Source organism: Pseudonaja textilis, chromosome 1 (genome assembly GCF_049901715.1).
Source record: "Pseudonaja textilis isolate UNSWEBS1 chromosome 1, rPseTex1.2, whole genome shotgun sequence".
Taxonomy (NCBI): domain Eukaryota; kingdom Metazoa; phylum Chordata; class Lepidosauria; order Squamata; family Elapidae; genus Pseudonaja; species Pseudonaja textilis.
The window spans coordinates 36,551,646-36,569,009 of record NC_141990.1 but is presented as its reverse complement, the minus strand read 5'-3'; the positions used below and the strand labels follow the sequence as shown (position 1 = coordinate 36,569,009).

General features: G+C 39.7%; 1 protein-coding gene across 3 annotated transcripts in view; it reads left to right on the top strand.

Moving 5' to 3' along the window:
* The first annotated feature begins 3,080 nt into the window (after positions 1-3,080).
* Positions 3,081-17,364, top strand: part of FOXN2 (forkhead box N2) — a 50,187-nt gene continuing 35,903 nt past the window's right edge. The window contains exon 1 of one of the 3 annotated variants that reach the window (XM_026696001.2): positions 3,081-3,250. The gene's annotated coding sequence lies outside the window, so the exon portion shown is untranslated. Of the gene's footprint in view, positions 3,251-3,571; positions 3,648-3,806; positions 4,127-17,364 lie in introns of those variants that run through there. The other 2 variants (XM_087931051.1, XM_087931046.1) reach the window with 2 other exon arrangements.

Below are 17,364 nucleotides of genomic sequence, written 5' to 3'. Positions count from 1 at the left end.
TGTTTGACAGGAATGCTTCTATCCAGTTATGCAGTTGTCCAGAGATACCATAAGATTTTAGTTTTCTTCCTGATCTTAGTGGGCAGGCAACAATCACTGGGACTAGATCGTCCCGAAGATATCCAGTTGATGTATAACTTCCCAGGCTGAAGTAGAGATGTTTTGGAAGTTCTAAGACTGTAGGGGTCTAGAATGGTACAAACCAGCTCAAACAAACTCTTAGAAAGGTTGAGTTGCTGCCTATCTGGAAACTAACCTAGAGGCAGTTCCAAGGTTATCTGTAGATAGGGTCACCTTCCATATGAAAAAACAAGTCTGCAACTTGGAGTCTTCTTAAACTCATGCATTCTCTGAAAGATAGAATCCGTGACCTTCACTCAGCTGAGAGCAATTTGTCAGTTTATAATCCTACTTGGACCAAGAAACCCTGGTAACAGTAATTCCTACCTTCATCATTATGTGACTTGATTACAGGAAATTTCCCATTTATCAACCACAACTGGATTGGCAACTCGACTTTGAGTGACTCTGCTTATGATCTTACTGTAGTTCAGGCTTCCTTTGCTTTACGATCCTGCAAATGTTGTAAATGTGAGAACTATTACAAGTTACTTTGTAATTACCATTGTAATTGTGAACAGTTTCTCTACAAGGAACTTGCTAAACAAGGACTACCTGTAATGTCAATTACAATATAAATAACTGCCTTTGAAAGTGGTCCAGAAATTTCTGTTGGTATAAAATGTGGCCAGGATGAGTTTCATTATTGCAACATGACATCTATTTTTTGTATCCATTTTAGAATTCCATTCAAAGCACTTTATGGCTTCACTCCAGGATAATTTAGGGGCTATTACTCAAGTTAAAACCTGCTCACCCGAGGTGAGGGACATTCAAGGTGAAGTCCCTGAAAGAAATCAGGGGACACAGACCTAAAGGTCTTATTTCTCTTGAATGAACCCCATCCTTTTAGCATTCTTTGCCCTTGTTAGTGATTTGTTTTTGTAAGACTATTAAAACAATGTTACTTCATTTTTGAGGTTGACTGTCATTAGGCTTTGTGATTTTTATGACTAGAATGGTTTATTTGTTGGTAGTAATTGTTTTGATATAGTGTATTGTGTCGATTTATCTGTTTAGTTTTAATCATATTGTCAACAGTGAAGGTTGACATATTATACTTGTAAAAAAAGAAATAGAGGGAACATTATTCAGTTTACATAAATTTATATAATTTTTACATAAGTATGATTTTGGAACTTTATTAGTAAAATCATATTCTTGGTACCTTGGAAGCAGCTATGTCAACAGAAACATAATGTGCAAGCATTCCACAGCACTACTTACGTTTTTAAAATTAAGCAACCAATTCTAATCACATAGTTCATATCAAGTTTTTTTTTCATCTAAAACAATGATAGGTTCTCATACTCGTAAAGACTAAAATGAAGTTTAAGCATAATCTGACTGGAAAATTAATCAAATACTACACCTTATCTTCTGTATATAATAGAACAGTACTCTCATGATGTAAATATACTGATTATGTCACTTATTTCTTGTCATTTTATTTTATTGCCCCCATGTTTAAATGTAGAAAGATATTTCTGAAATCTTGTATCATGCATGGAACCTGAGAATGTAAATAAACAGTACCATATATTGACCTGAACAAGTGCAATACTCTTGGAAAGCTGAAAGTACAGGACAACATAGAGCAAATACCTGTGTATGATGATGCAGGGTTGTTAGAACCTTTGTTCTGTTGCTTGCCATATTTTCATATATTCCATCAATTCCCATAGCCTTCTCATTGAGGAACGAGTGGAGTGCTGATCTAATTTCATCCTCTAGCATTAGATATTCACGTAAATAGGACATGTCTTCTAGGGTATCTTGGATGTTAACATCTCTAATATATATAATTTCACTACACTCCTTTAGTCCTTGATTGATCTTACTTGAATCAGGTAGTTCTCAACATAAGACTGGAATGGAGCCTGGAATAAATAATGAAGGCTGTAAATCTTACCTCAAGGCACCGTGACCAGACCTAATTAAAAAAATTTTTTTTACAGCAACTGTTAAGCAAATATGGCAGTCATTAAGTGAACCCAGCAGTCATTAAACAAATCCATGTATTCCTATACGTTTTTTTTTCTGAAAATAGGAAAAAATATTGTAAATTGCAGTAACTTGATCGTGGAAATCTGCAACCTGCAGTAAAGGTGAGCTAGTTGCCATTCATCTGATATATAGTCATGTGACCACAAGGCATATTCAGCTGTCAGATCTTTGGAATTTGTAAATAGCTGGGGAGGTCTGTTTTAACTTTAAATGGTTGTTATGTGACCAGTGATTAAGCAAATCACCTATCTCATCTTTTCTTTAAAATGTCTGTTTGTTCTGACATCTAGTTTGCTTTCTTCTGTTTCTTCATCTTTCATGGTTTCTCATTCACATTTATCCTTAACATCCTCTTTAAACTTATATGTAGTTTCTCTGCTTCCCAATCAATGAGGTTTAGGACTTCCTGATATTCTCCTTGCAAATGAATATATATAGTGAAGATCATGCCATGGAAATTGGTGGCTGTCTTGGAACTTTCATGATTTATGATCTGTTCCACAGTCAGTCCCTGGCCATGTTTTTACTTTTATATATAACTGAACTCTTCCATCTCATTCTCCCAAATAATATGGCCAATTCCAGTAATATATTAATTCCACTTTTACAATAGACAAACTTTAAGGATGTTCCCTGAATGAACTGATTTAAGGTCAAGGTGTGGGAGGAACTAGCCTTTTTATTTTTCTTCAGAGGACCACGGGGAGCCGGTTGTGTGTGCATACTTACAGGCATTAACATTAAGTAAACGCTCCCCACCCCGACAAAAAGTATCAGCCCGCCCTTTTTCTTTCGAATGAATTCGGCTCTTCTGTCCCAGGAGAAGCGAGAAACGGAGTCGGCCCATTTACAATAAAGGGAGGCGAAAGTTGGCGGTGAGCAAGGAAGGTTAGCATGCGGGTAGAAGAGAAGGAGGAGGAGTTAATGGCTCGGACGCCTTGTTGCTATGGGGAGACAGAGGGAGGAGGTGGCTCCGCCGCTGCTGTTGCTGCTTCGCAGGGCAAGGAAAGCCAGAGGCGGCGACGCTGCTGTTCTGTGACACATTTCCCATATTGCTGCTACTGCTGCCATTTTGTGCCCCCATCCTCTCCCCCCACCCCCATGCGCCTGCTTCATGAGTACAGTGAGTTGGAATATTTCCTTTATTAACTATTTCTGGGGAAAGTGGGCGGGAATCAAATATCATTTCTTTCATTTCCCCCCTCCCCAAACCTGGGATTTTCTGTTCTTTCCATTTATTTTAACTTCCAAATCCTTAAAAATGCTAAGTTTTAGCTAGTCTCTTTCTCTCTCTTTTCCTTTTCCTTCTTTTTTTTAACAAAAAATATATTTCCAGATGTGGGGCTAAGATGTGTCGGAAGAAGACGCCGTCTGAGCTTTTCATCCCTCCGTTGCACAATGTGAGCTGGGTAACGCGGAAGCTTAAATTGCGCCGCTGGCGTGCTTGCGTGTCTCCGCGCGCTCCGGCTAAAGATTTAATTCGGGCAAGGGGTGGAATCGAGCAAAGGCTGCAAATGGAGGTGGGGGAGCCCGTATGTCGAAGATCTGTGTAAATTGGAGTTTGTACCTCCGGAGGCTCTATTTGCCCATCTGAGAGGGAAAACAGAGCTTTGTGGCCTCTTTGCTGGGGGGAGGAGGAGGAGAGAAAGATTAAGAATTTCAGAGGAGCGACTTGAAGGGAGAAGGGTCGCTTTCCGCAAGCCGCGAAGTAGGGCTTCTTCCAGCCAGTTTTGCAGAGGCCAGAGGTTGTTGGGGGGGGAGAGAAAGACTTTCGCTTGATTGGCAGTTAGCATTTTGCCTGGCAGGAGCGATGGTGGGTCTGCCCGACGGCTCAAATGGGACGCGGGGAGAAGTGAAATTAAACGAGAAGGGCATGTGAACAGGCTAGAAAGGCTTGTTTTCTGGCTGAAGGGGAACTACTGGAGACGATTGGTGCCTGTTGATCGAAGAAATGGGAGACCAAACGGGGAATAGCCTTCCAATCGCCTTGAAACAACTGGTAATGTCTGGGCATTGATAGGACCTGCTGCGAGTTGTACTCCGGAGGCGTTACGGCGTCTATTCGAGGGAAGAGTTTTACGGCTTCGAGAGTAGGGGGAGGGGGGACGGGAAGGGAAGCTGAGTTTCCGTGGCGGTGAGGAAAGCGCTGAGTCTTTTCCGCGATCGGGGAACTGGCTTTAAGACTCTGGGGACTTCCTCGGGCTGCTCAGCTGTCGCAAATACCTCCTTTCTTCTCCCCCTGGACTTAGCGTTGCTCTCGTGGGAGATCCGCTGCCATGTGGCTGTTCTTTCTCTCTACGGACGGTCATAATAAAGAGTGGGGAAGGTTAACATAAGCCTGAAAAGCAACCAGGGAGGAAGGGTCAAGCTCGTCAGTTTTCTTCCGTGTCAAGTTGTACGGCTAAAATCTCTCGAGCGGATTGCAGGAAACTTGGAAGTTACATTTCTTCCCGTTTAAAGTAGGATTCTCCCCTCCCCTCCCCTCCCCCTTGGCACCGGCTGCGATTTGTTTAGTTCCGCCACTTTTGCTTCCCCCATTTTGGTTTGAGACTGTGACAGCCACGTGGCCGGCAAAGCCTTGCGCAGGGAGAGGCGGCCATGGGGTCACACGGGCGGCTGTGGGAGCGTGTGGCTGTGTGTAAGCAGCTCAACACAAAGCCAGGCACACAGAGTAGAGCTCCTCCTCCTCCTCCAGGGGAGCTTAAGAACGCCCCCCCCCCCTTCATGCAATCTCTGCAAGATTGCATGGACCCCTCCTTCCTCTGTGCCGCTTTTCTTTGCTTCCGGCTGCTAAAAAAAAAAAAATGCAAACTCTTTATTGATAAAACTGAATGGAAGGGCAGGAAACAAACTTGCACCCGTTTCGTTTTGATTGTGCAAAGGGGTAGAGAGAATAGCAATCTCCCCTTGAAAATTGTTAAGTGCCCAATTGCAAACATATTTGAAATATTTATAAAATACATCCTCAGTTTTAAACACACTTAAACCCCATCTCTGTATGTATGAAACAGAGAACTTAGTGAAACAATGGTCTACTATTGTTCTTTTCTAATAGCCCTGAACACGAATGGAGAAAACAATCTACTGCAAGCCATCTGAAGCCATTTCTACAAATTGGAGGTTGTTGCATTGTTATCTAGAAGATGCGAGTACTTTTCCCTCTTCCACAAAGATTTTATTTTGCAGATAAATGGCATGTATCTACTCTTTTGAAATACATGTTATGTTAAAGTACAATATTCCTTTTAATTTATTAGCACAATTTATGTGCTGTTCAACCAAAATAAGGTTCTAAGCAGTTTACCATTTACTTAGTTGTGTTTATTTTTTACTGTATCTGTGATGAAAAAATTGCAGCATTTTGTAGAGATCAGTTATTTAGAATTAGAAAAAACAGTTGTGAATTTTTGACATATTTTTAATGTGCCCCCTCACAGCCATTAATTACCATATTAAACCATTAATTTTCATATCTGATGTACTGAAATACAGTAATCTCAAAAAGCAATTGCGCCCGAGAATTTTGGTATTATATTTGCTCAGGTGCAAAGGGCACCAAATGGGAAGAAGGCTGAACTAGTCTACACCCTAAATACACAGCATTAATTTTCTTTACTGAGTAGTGAGAAGCTGGGAAAATGACTTCCCAGTATTGAAATATGGAATGTACTTCTAAAGCAGTGTACTTGGTGCCACTATTTAGGAAGATGGGAAAAACCTTGTTCACTAAATTTTTAACAACTGTTCATAATGATAGGTTTTAATTTTGGCTTTAACTGCATTTTGTTATGATGTTCACTATTATTATTGAAAGCCATCTTGAACTTTGGAATAAGCAACATTTTCCAGTTCAGCTACTAAATATAAGTACTCACTTTTGTAAGAATTTGGTTACTTACTAAGCTTCTCAACTTCCAGAAGGAAAAAAAGGTTGTATAATTCATAAATTCTTTCTTTCATTACAGATTATTAGATGATGTTCTTTTCAGCTGGCTTGCATTATGTCACTTATGAATGAGGGTTTCTCTATAACGTTTATCATATTGTCTAACAGCAACTATAACAGTGGTTGTTTCCATCCCATTGTACTATCTGACTGCCATGGTTGTAATAATAAATAATGAATATTAATGGCAATCTTTAAAGGAAAAGTTGTCATTTGCTGCAAACTGAGTTTATATCAAAATGATGGCATCTATGCAATGACTCTATAGGGCATACTCCACCTTATATACCTGTGTCCTGATTTCTAATGTCATTTGTGTCATGGCTGCATGTTTTATCATCCTTTCTCCCCCGTCCCCCGTGGTTTGATGTTGGTAAACTACAATTCTCCAATCATAGTTGACAGGCCCTGTTTGAATCTTAGTGCTTTACCAGTGCTAATATGGAAAAAGTTCCTTGAAGATAAAAAGTTTTAAAATCACATGGGCAAATGACTTAAGTAACAGTAATTTTGTAGATAATATCCAAAAAGCTTTTTGCACAGTGCTGTATGCATCCATTCAAGTGTGTTCCATTGAATTCAGAAAAGCAATTAAGTATGCATAGGACTGCACATCCAAACTGTTTTGAATCATAAAAATGTATAATCTTCAAAGGGAACAAAAATCCCTGTTGTAACTAGGGAAATGAACAATTGTGTAGCACAGGCAATGGGTTTTTAATAAGTACTAGAATTTGGAGCATGGGAAATGCCAGGAGAGCAATCATGACTTTGTATTGGAGTTTTTCTTACCTTTATACATTACATTGTCCAATATTTCAACTCCCATCTAGACACAAAAGTAATTTGGCAGGCAGTTTCCTCACATTGTCTTTATATGTTTGATGTGTATGAACCTGTAATTCTGAACTGCTTACATTACTGTTTCTAGTATCTTGACAAGATCTTTTGCATTTTCACAATCAACTTGATCTTTCCCTAAAAGTGAGATATTTTATTAGGCAAAATAACATTGTTTTTCTTCTAAGCCTCATGAAGAAAATCTGAATAAACTATATAATAGCAGAGCTGTACATAGTTGGGCAAAAAATATTTAAGTTTCAGAGAGCCAATACAATTTTCTAATAGCCAAGTATCTATTCTGCTTGCTCATTGTGGAATATAGGCAGAACTATTTTTCATTCCATGTTGAAACTGAGGGAATCAAGCATCTGGTTGGCTGTAATACAGTAGACAGTTGTAAACCAGTCTTAACTTATCCTATGTTATGTTATATCTTGAATCAAAGTCCATACCTGCTACATAAAGTTAATTACCCTGTGTAATTGTTCCTTTTTTAATCTGAAACAAAATATGGTATGGTCCACCCTCAGAGCTATTTGGCTTTGCTTGTAGGGCCTCAAAGAGTTGCAGTGATTTGCTGTATAGCAGGGATGTCAAACTTAATTTCATTGAGGGCCACATCAGGGTTGTGTTTGATCTCAGGGGCCGGGCTTGGCGTGCTCAGTGTGGGCATGGCCAGTTCTATGTCATTCGTGTCAGGGGTGCCTGTGGTCACCCGAGCACCCTGCCAGCGAAACCGGGCTTCTGAGCTCTATTTGCAGCTGTGGCGGCCTCCTGCAACCCTCTGCCAGCGAAACCAGAGCTTGGGAGGGTCTCGCATGTGTCCCTCCCAAGCTCCGTTTTTTCTGGCAGAGGCACCGCGGCCTGGTCCTTTGCTATTTCCAGAGCGGCCCTGTGGGCCAGATCTAACCCCTCCGCAGGCCAGATCTGACCCATGGGACTTGAATTTGACACCCCTGCTCTATAGCAAATTAAATGGACATAAGGTTTTTGGAATTATTCTTATCTAGTTGGATAAGAGGTTGGAAATGGGGAAAAGTTGCTCACGGTCATTATTTTTGTTTCCCTCTTTGCATTTTAGGACTATTAGAGTATAGTTGCATACTACAGAGTTCACTGTTTGTTAGGTTTGATATTATACAGGGAGCTCTCATGGAAGTAGAAGTCATCGGACATTTCCCTGGATTATAAAGACTGGGGAGAGTGTTTTCCTCTTTATGTGCAGAACTATAACCACATAGGGCTGTAAGTGACCATCTCTGAGGATGAACAATGATTTTCTAATTTGTTTGGCATGCTGATCAAAACACCATGCTGACTTTTTGCTACGGATAAATCTTTATTTGTTACATTTATTTGCTGCCTATCACTGGGGCTACTATGTCTATAAAATCTCAAAACCAGAATAATTAGCACCACAAAATCAAAGAGTTGGAAGGGACTATTGGCCATTGGATTCAGTCCTCTAACTTGTGGGCATTTTGAGATGTATGTTCTCTTGTACATCTTTTGGACAACTTGTATCTATTTATTTTGTAAATCTTGTACATTTGAATCTCAGAAAAAAAATTCCCCAAACCAGCAATCATGTTAATTTTGTATTTATCATATTTGCATGCTGTCAACTCCCAGCCTGTCTGGTTGGTTGCTTTTGTGCTGCCTTCTGGGAAATGGGTGCATTGTGACAAAACAGTCATTTTGTGGGAGCATTTACAGCATAATCGGAAAATTACAGATATATATGTCAGTCCAAAAACACTATTCCTACTCTATGCTCAGCCACTACTGAGATGGGATGGTTATAGGCATTCTTGGAGTTTTTTCAGGCTTCACAGAGTTTTTCCAAATAGAGCTATGGCTTTGCAAGTCAAGTTGTATGTGTATTTTGGTTCTTCATGCTCATGCATTTGCTCTATCCATTCCAGTAGATGTTTGCATATACAGCAAAGCAAAATCATCACAAATTACTGCCTGTCTGTGGTTATACATTTTATCAAACAAATGATGCTATGTGTGTTGGCAGAAGGACACATTTATAGTCAGGCTCAATAGTTGTCCAAAAATAGAATATACTATTTTCTTCCAAGTTTTGCTAGAATTTGAGCCTGATATTCTGAAAAGTTACAGCTGGTGGGATGAATGGAAATGTTCAGTTGCGTATATAAAAAAAACAGATTTATGCTATTGAAAGATACTTAATTTAACATTTTAATTGGTAATGTCATTAGTTTGGCCCATGATTTATGTTAATGTTTCAGGAACTAGAAATGTTTAGGTGTTGATTCACTTGAGCCTTTAAAATCAACTGGAAACACTATTTTTTCCTTGTTATTTTCCTGCTGAAAATCACTTAATGAAAAAAAAATCACATATTGTGCATACCCATGGCTTATTGAAAAATTGGATGAACTAATTCTTAGCCCAGTGGGACTACTTTTAACTCTAGCTGTTAATTTTGACATTGAAATAATTAATTTTGATGCAGCTTTTTCCAAATTTCCACTCAGACCCTGTCTCCACTATAGAGTGTTATCTGCCCATTCTTGAATTAGCAGGAAAGAAAAACTGATTGCCCCCTTCAGCTCTGCTACCTCACTTTCATCCAGCATAATGCATAACAAAGCATTTTAAGTTTCATATAACTTGGAATTATCTTCAGATGGTGTGGGAAGAAGAAGGAAATTTCCTTGCTGGTGTGGGAAGAAGAAGGAAATTTCCAGATGTATACAGGTAGGTTTCGATTTATGACCACAGTGGAGCCCAACATTTCTGTGGGTTAAGTGAGGCATTTGTCAAGTGAATTTTGCCCAATTTTATGACCTTTCTTGTCATGTTTGTTAAGTGAATCACTTCTGTTGTTAATTTAGTAACAGGGTTATTAAGTGAGTCTCCTTTCCCTGTTGACTTGGCTTATGAAAGGTTGCAAAAGCTGATCACATAACCCTGAGACACTGCAGCTGTCATCATATGAGTCAATTGCCAAGCCTCTTAATTTTGATCACATGACTACGGGGATGCTGCAGTGGTTGTGTGAAGAACAGTCGCAACTGAAAAACATTCATTCCCAGTTAGCTAGCTTCTTTGCTAACAGCATTATACTTCCAAGACTATTTTTCATAGTTGGTTTTGCAACACTCCTTTTTTTTAAATTGCTAAATACGGTTTACAACAAAAGATGGGTACATAGAAGCACATACAAGCCATTTTACAAAATGGACCAGCCACCTGATGCTTATGGAGAAAAGGCTGACTGTTGACATGTCTCATTAATAATGCAAATGGCAAAGCTGAGTGCATATCCTGGATGCGTTTAAAATTTTAAGACCAATTTAACTATCGGAAGGTTTTGCCATCAGGCAACAGAGAAATAACAACTTGGATCTTTTGGTGCTCTGATGTTGAGCAATATTCCAGTATGCACAGTTTCGTCTGGTCGACTGGTATGCCAGCTTGCCTAAGCCTATGACAGAGAGGTAGGTTTTTATCCCTGAGGAGAACATAATGTTTCAGTTGTCTTGGATACATGGTGGTGTAAGTAGGATTGTAATGAAGTAAAGGGTCTCTGCAGTGCATTTTGGGATTAAAATCTGACCTCTGATCCCAGTAGCAGCTCCAGTGAGATGGGTGGTATATACTAGCACATACGTGTTAAATTCTGAGAACAAAGGGAAAAAGAAATGAATATAATTCTTTGCCTTAAATATTTTGCATTTTTCTAGAATGTATCCTACTTTCTGTGAATGATTGTTCTTGAGCTTATGGCTAAGCAAAATGAAGCTTAAATTGCTTATTGAGGTTTTTCTCTGTTCACATGCTGTGCTTCACTAGAACATTAAGGTATCAGAATGAAATGGGCATTGATTTCAATGAAGCTGCATCTACTTTGAAAGTTGGAAGGTAAAATACTCTAATGAGCTGTCAAGATGCTGAATATCAGGATAGATTCAGTCTCTATGATCAAGCTAACATTCTGTGTTTCAGGCTCAAATATAGTTGAACCCATAAATTTTATTTGTCAAATGCACATACAGTATGCAAGCAGACTGAATTCACATGTCAAGCTAAACCATCATGTGCTTGTTTGATTTTGGCTTAGTTTGTTGGATGAATCCAGTCATTCTAAATTACGATTTAGGTTATTGTAAAATTCTATCAATCAGTAAACCATAGCCCTGAAGTGAACCCTATGGTTGAACTTCACCATATTCTTCGTTCACATTATCCTAAAAGGTATTCAAAGTTCCACTTGTTGGTTGTTGATTGCTCTCTATATGAAAATCCTAGCTGCCTTATGGTGCTCTTTCAGCTGTCTCTTGTTTATCACATGGAATTCCTCCCTTATTTTGTTAAACTAGTTCAGGCTGGAACAAAAACAAGTTTTATGTGATGTCACTTAATAATTACAGGTTTGGTAACAATCCTCTTCCTTCCCTGCCCCCACTTGCACTCTTCTACACATACACGCCCTAAAAGCATCGTAACATAATGCACTCTAGCATTACATGCCAAAGGTTTAAGTGTTGGTAATGAGGGCACAGTCCATTTGTTCAGAGACTGATTGGAACGTGCAATGCTGAGCAAGCAGGAAGTCATGGAAGCTGAACATGACACTATTCGGAATGCAGCACACTTGTTAGCTTCAGCCTTCCCAGGATGACTTATTTTATTTTACTTTATTTTGTTTTGTTCATATTTCTTATTTCTAAACCATCCATCTCTTTCAAAGAGGGGCTCTGATGCCCAGACCATGGGCAAGGAAGTGAGAGGATCTTTCCACTGGAAAGAAAAATTCCTACCTAAGACATAACATGAGGAAAAACATACCGGTACTTTCTTGGACAAAGTTTTGTGATTTGGATTTTTAAAAACACATATAGAATATCTGCTTAGTGAAAATAATTAGGAATTTGATAATTACTCATGCTACTACTTTAGCTGTGCAGTTCCAAAGCTGTAATTGGCTTTTCAAGAAGAAAAAGTCATAGTGACTATCCCTCACAAACAAGCAGGGGGAGAAAAATGCTCTGTCGCTTGGAGGCACTGAAAAGTGTTTCCAATTCAAGAACATCTGTTTGAACTGGAACAGTTAGCCCTTCCCTATGTGATGCCCTCCCAGTTGGACCACGGGTCTTCTAATTCTGTTCTGTGTGATTATATTAGCTGAGAATTATGTGAGACGTCATATAATAGTTGGAGGATTCTTAATTGGAGAAAACTGGACTAGGCTGGACAGATATTCTGACCTGATCAAATGTCTTTTTGTGTTCTCTGATAAGATGGGGAGTATATCCTAGTTCACAGGCTTTCTCTCTTCCCCTAGCAATCTGTTTCTCTTTGTTCAGTTTGCTTATTTTCTAATTTGGCATCGTGAATAAACTGTTGTTAGGGCTAACTTGGATTATACTTTGAAGCTATGGTAGCTTCAAAATCATAGCGTAGTGCAGAGATGTGCCATTTTGATTTGGCAGAAGCTTTAAACTTCTGTGTGTTGGGCTGAAATTCTATAGAAGGAGAAAGGACAGAACGAATAGGTGAGCAGGACACAACCTGAATTTCATTTTGTTTAGTTTTATATCTGCTAAAATTGAAGATATTTTTTGAACAAGTTCTGGGACTTGTTCTTTCAATTTTTTGCATACCTGGCTCAAGAGTTAACATTAAATAGGTTTGCCAGTCTATTCACAGTATGGTCTACTATTACTTGATTAGTACAGACATCATGACTAACAAAGAAACTTAAGGGAATGGAAGACAGGAATGCATATTAACTGTCTAGAAATTTGAAATTATATACTTTATCATATATCTGTTGTGTAGGTGGAAATGTTTCTGAAATCTATGTAAAATCAGTACTTTGAAAAATAATGTACAAAATAATAATACTGTAAAACAGCAACAGCTCGATTTATATTGCATGGCATTTTTTTTTTTTGAGACAGTAAATAGAAGTTGTAAAAAAGAACACTCTTTGGCTAATATTATTCCTTCCAAGCTGTTTGAAGCTAGGTGGCTTTATCAGCTCTCTGTGGCAAAGAATAACATTGCAGTTGGAGAGAAACATTACTAGGTAGTTAGAATTAAAATCCCTTCATTATTGTGAATTGTGAGAAAATCAGCCCTCTCTCAGCTCAGTACGTGGGAGAGAGACAGGGTGGTAAAAACAGCAACCTCCCAGAATGCTTTTTCTTCTGTGGATGTTCACATATGTAAAGTATGGTGTATTTTGCCACAAATCAGCTGCCAGTTAGGTTTGAAGAAATCACGGTGCCATTGCTATAGAAACCTGCACTTGATTAGATGTCATAACTCTGTTTGATTCACACTGATGTGCTCTAGGTTCCTACTGTGAAATGAAGACAGTATTTCTTTTATGTAGAGGAAGAATATAAATTCCGCTGCTTTACAGCTTACCAAATGACTTTGATGCAGAATTTAATCAAGGTGGGTTACAGCTAACCAGCAAGCAAGGTGTTGCTCTGCTGTAAGCTACAAGTTTAATACATTTGTGGTAAAGGTTTTTGGGTGTTTTAATTTAGAGAAAAACTGTGTATTACAGAGTTTATCTTTCCCATTGGAAAATGTGTTCTGATATAGAAAAAATAATTTCTTACATTCAAATGGAGGCATCTTTGACTGGGTCCAAACAATACTGAGCTTGTTTAGCAAAAAACTTGATGTTTATTAGACTTTTTCAGTTCACACTTTAATGTCACTAAAAGCATTGTGCATTACATTTACTTGTGAGCCAACCATCTTTCTGGAAGGGCTTCTATTTTTTAAGAGCTTGGTGCATCCAATAGACCAGAATATATGTATCTCAGGATTGAATTGTGGAGTCCTTGGTGATCTCTGGGTTTGGTTGTTTGCTTGCAGAAATTTCATTACCATATGGGTAATATTAATTCATTGATCAGTGCAACAGGCACCAGTGGTGTTACCTATTTGAATAATGAAATGTCTGTAGCAAATAACCAAGCTCAGAGAACACCAAGGACTCCCGCAGCTTAGTGTATATTGGCTATAGAAGATCTTTCCTTTCACTGTTGGCAAGTCAGATTTTGACAGCAAAGCATACCTAAAGTGCAGACATCAAAGTGGTGAGCACTGAACATAGTGAAATTGTGTAAACATGGTGTGTAAATTGTGACTAGCCATCGTCTCAGTTATGCAGCATTTAGTTATTGATAGATTTACTACATTTATTGTTGTTTCTTGGTAGTTTAATATGATCATAAGTATTATCTTTTAAGACCTTTATTTTGAAACAGAAGCAGATATACTGCCAAACCACAGTGCAGGTGAGTAGTAGCAATATCATGTACTGCTAGTCTATTAGTATTTGCATGCGTAAGCTAGTTAACACTTTCCATGGCCAATTTTTTTTCACTTCATACCCTGCACTTAGTATTTTTTGTTGAGAATGTATTGTGATGGTACATTTCCATCAAGCCAACCAATAGTTCTTTAAATGACTCCCTGTTGTATTAAAGATGATGTGGATCCGTCTTCAGTGCTCTAAATGGAAGCATGTGGCCAGTGAAAGCTGAACATTAACTCTGAGATGAAAATGATAGGTCATCTTAACTTACATTGGTTGTATTTCTGATTTCTCAAAATCAGAGGAGTGCATAATATGTTTTTGTGATGTCACCCACCTGTGCCTTTTGGGAAATTGCAGCTAATTCCAAAGGGTTAGCTTAGGAGATTCCTCCAGTTTTAATATTATTAGACTAATAGCTTGTAATTGTTGTAAGAATTATTAACAGTTGGAAAGATAGGGGAAGTTTCTTTTTATCTGCAGTTAACTGAGATGAGCACCGTCCCCTAGAGCTGGAAACAACTAGCACATATGTGCGAGGGGAACCTTTACCTTATAAAAGGCTAACTAAACTAGCATCCTAAATACATTATGGAGTTTAATACATAAACTGTATACAGGTAGGTGTCAATTAGTACTGATAATGAATCTCATGAAATGCTTGTATTATTTGAATTTGCACAAGTCAGACTGATATTTCTATGGAAAATAAGATAATAGGTCCCAGTTCAAAGAAAATAGGCAATGAAAAAATTTAAACATAATTTTTATATGTTTATGAATGAAATATAACAAAAAATTAAATATATATATATTTACAACTTAAATATATTTTTGCAAAGTCACAGAGTAGTTATAGAAAACAAAATAAAACAAAAAAACTCTAAAGATAATTTCTAAAGATAAGTCTAGACCAGGGGTGGGCAAACTACGGCCCACGGGCCACATCCAGCCCGTTGGTCTTTTTAATCTGGCCCGCCGAAGATTGGGGCGCCTGGTTGGAGCACCCAAGTGGGAGCCGGGAAACAACACATCTGGGCCGGACAACGGCTTGGCGGCTGAGCGGGGTGGCCAACAGCAGAGGGGAATGGAGAACAATCAACCTGCCGGCCAAAAGGAGAGAGACTCACCAGCTGCCCTTCGAGGAGTCGGTGCGCGCCCAAGGCGACGGGGGAACCCCGCTGGCAACCGTGGAGCAGCGGGCAGGCACGGGTGACTACGGGCGGGGACGGACTGATGGATGGATGGGGCAGCATGCTCGGGAGCCTCGCAGGGTCTGCCTGCCTTGCTGGCTGCCTGCCTTCCACGCTGGCAAAGGGAGAGTTTGGGGCGTCCGGGCGCGGATGCGCGCCGCCTCTCCATCCCTGGAGAGCATCGAGCCCGGGGCGGTGGGTGGCAGCTTCAGTGCTTGTCGGGCAGATTTCTGCCGTATTCAGGACCGGTGTGGTGGTATCTGGCATCCGGGGCTCGCGTGTGTGTTTTGGGTCTCCCCCTTTTTGCAAGGGGAAGTGTGTTACTCGGTTCTCCAGGGCTGACGACCGACCTCTTGCCTTTATTTACGCCAAAGGGAGTGGGGGGGTGGGGAATGGTCTTGCCATGGCTGGCTGGGGAGTGTGTTTGCAGGGCTGCTCGGGAGGAGATCTGGGGGTGCCCGGCTCCCCAAGGTACCCTAGTTATTTCTTGTGTACATGTTTGTGTGTGTGTAGTGACAGCTCCGATGATGTCATATGCCGCTACGACCTCCATTCTCCGCACGTTCGTTTTGTCCCTTCCGTAAAGAATCTTTTGCTGTCAATCCGGACCGTTGGAGAGAACTGCGCTCGGATTTCCACAATTCCCACCCTTCGTGGACTGGGCTCCATTTCCAGCCACGAACAGTTTTGCGAGAGCGTCCTCTTGACCATGCTAACCGTGAAAACGCGCGGGGTTTACGCCGGGGTGCTTACTCGGGAGAAAACCTCTCTTCATCGCTGTTCAAGGTAGGGTCTGACTGACTGATAAGGGGTGGATTTTGCGGTTTCTGCATTGATACTCCCTCCCCCCAGCCTTTTCAAAGCATCTTAACTACAGTGCCCATGATCCCCAGCAAGAAGAGTTTGGGATAATGGGATAAAATCTTATAGGACTTTTAAGAAAAAAGTCAATGAGGCCCCTGAGTCAAAAAGTTTGCCCACCCCTGGTCTAGACTGACAAAAACATCTTTAACATATAACGCAGGAAGTCAGAGCGACATTGTTACTAATATCATCTTTCAGTCATTTTTTGGTGTGGTTTTAGCATTTTTATTGCTTTCTAATGGATTATAGATCTCATAAATATTTAAACACATCAAGCAAACAAAGGACATGCTGGACAATAAACCCATTTTTCCAATATTCTGCTGTAGTTCTTCAAAATAAATCTCATCTTTTCTGAGCTTTCTCCAACAGAATCTTCCTTTTCTCCATTTTGCTCAAACAATGATTATCCTCTAAAACAGTGGTTCGCAACCTTTCTAGCTCTGCAGATTGGCAGTTGTCAAACGGAGCTTTGCACACTCACCCACTGCTTGTGTGGCCCAGTTCCCATGGACCTGGGTTGGGAACTTCTGCTCTAAGGGATCTGAGATAACTCCTCATGTCCAACTCATGAGACAATCCACCATGGAACAATTCAATCCTGTATTAATCGTTTCATTCAGTTATTTTTATTACTGGTGACCATGTTTTCACCAAAATTATTGTAGTGCTTGTATTTGACTTTATTTTATTGTTATTGGCCAAGGTTCTGTGAAAATTAATTTAGCTTTTGTATTTGTTAAACTGTCGGATGGCAAGTTGTCTCACCGCGAGTTGGCCATGGCAAATTGTGCCATTCTGCCCTCTAAAAACCTCAGTGACAATCACAGATATGCTACCCTCAATTGTGGGTGTGCTAGCCTTGCATTAATTGGATTTTGGTTGGCATTATACAATAGGGATTTTTTTCCCCTATCTTGTCTAAGATAAAGTTTCTGGAAATTTAAAAGTTTGCAAATAGTTTGTAAACATTACTAACTAAATAAAAATGTTGCCTGTGTGGATTTTGGACTAGATTATGGATGTTTTAATGTTTTAATAATCCTGAACTACCCTGCAAGTTCATACTAGTT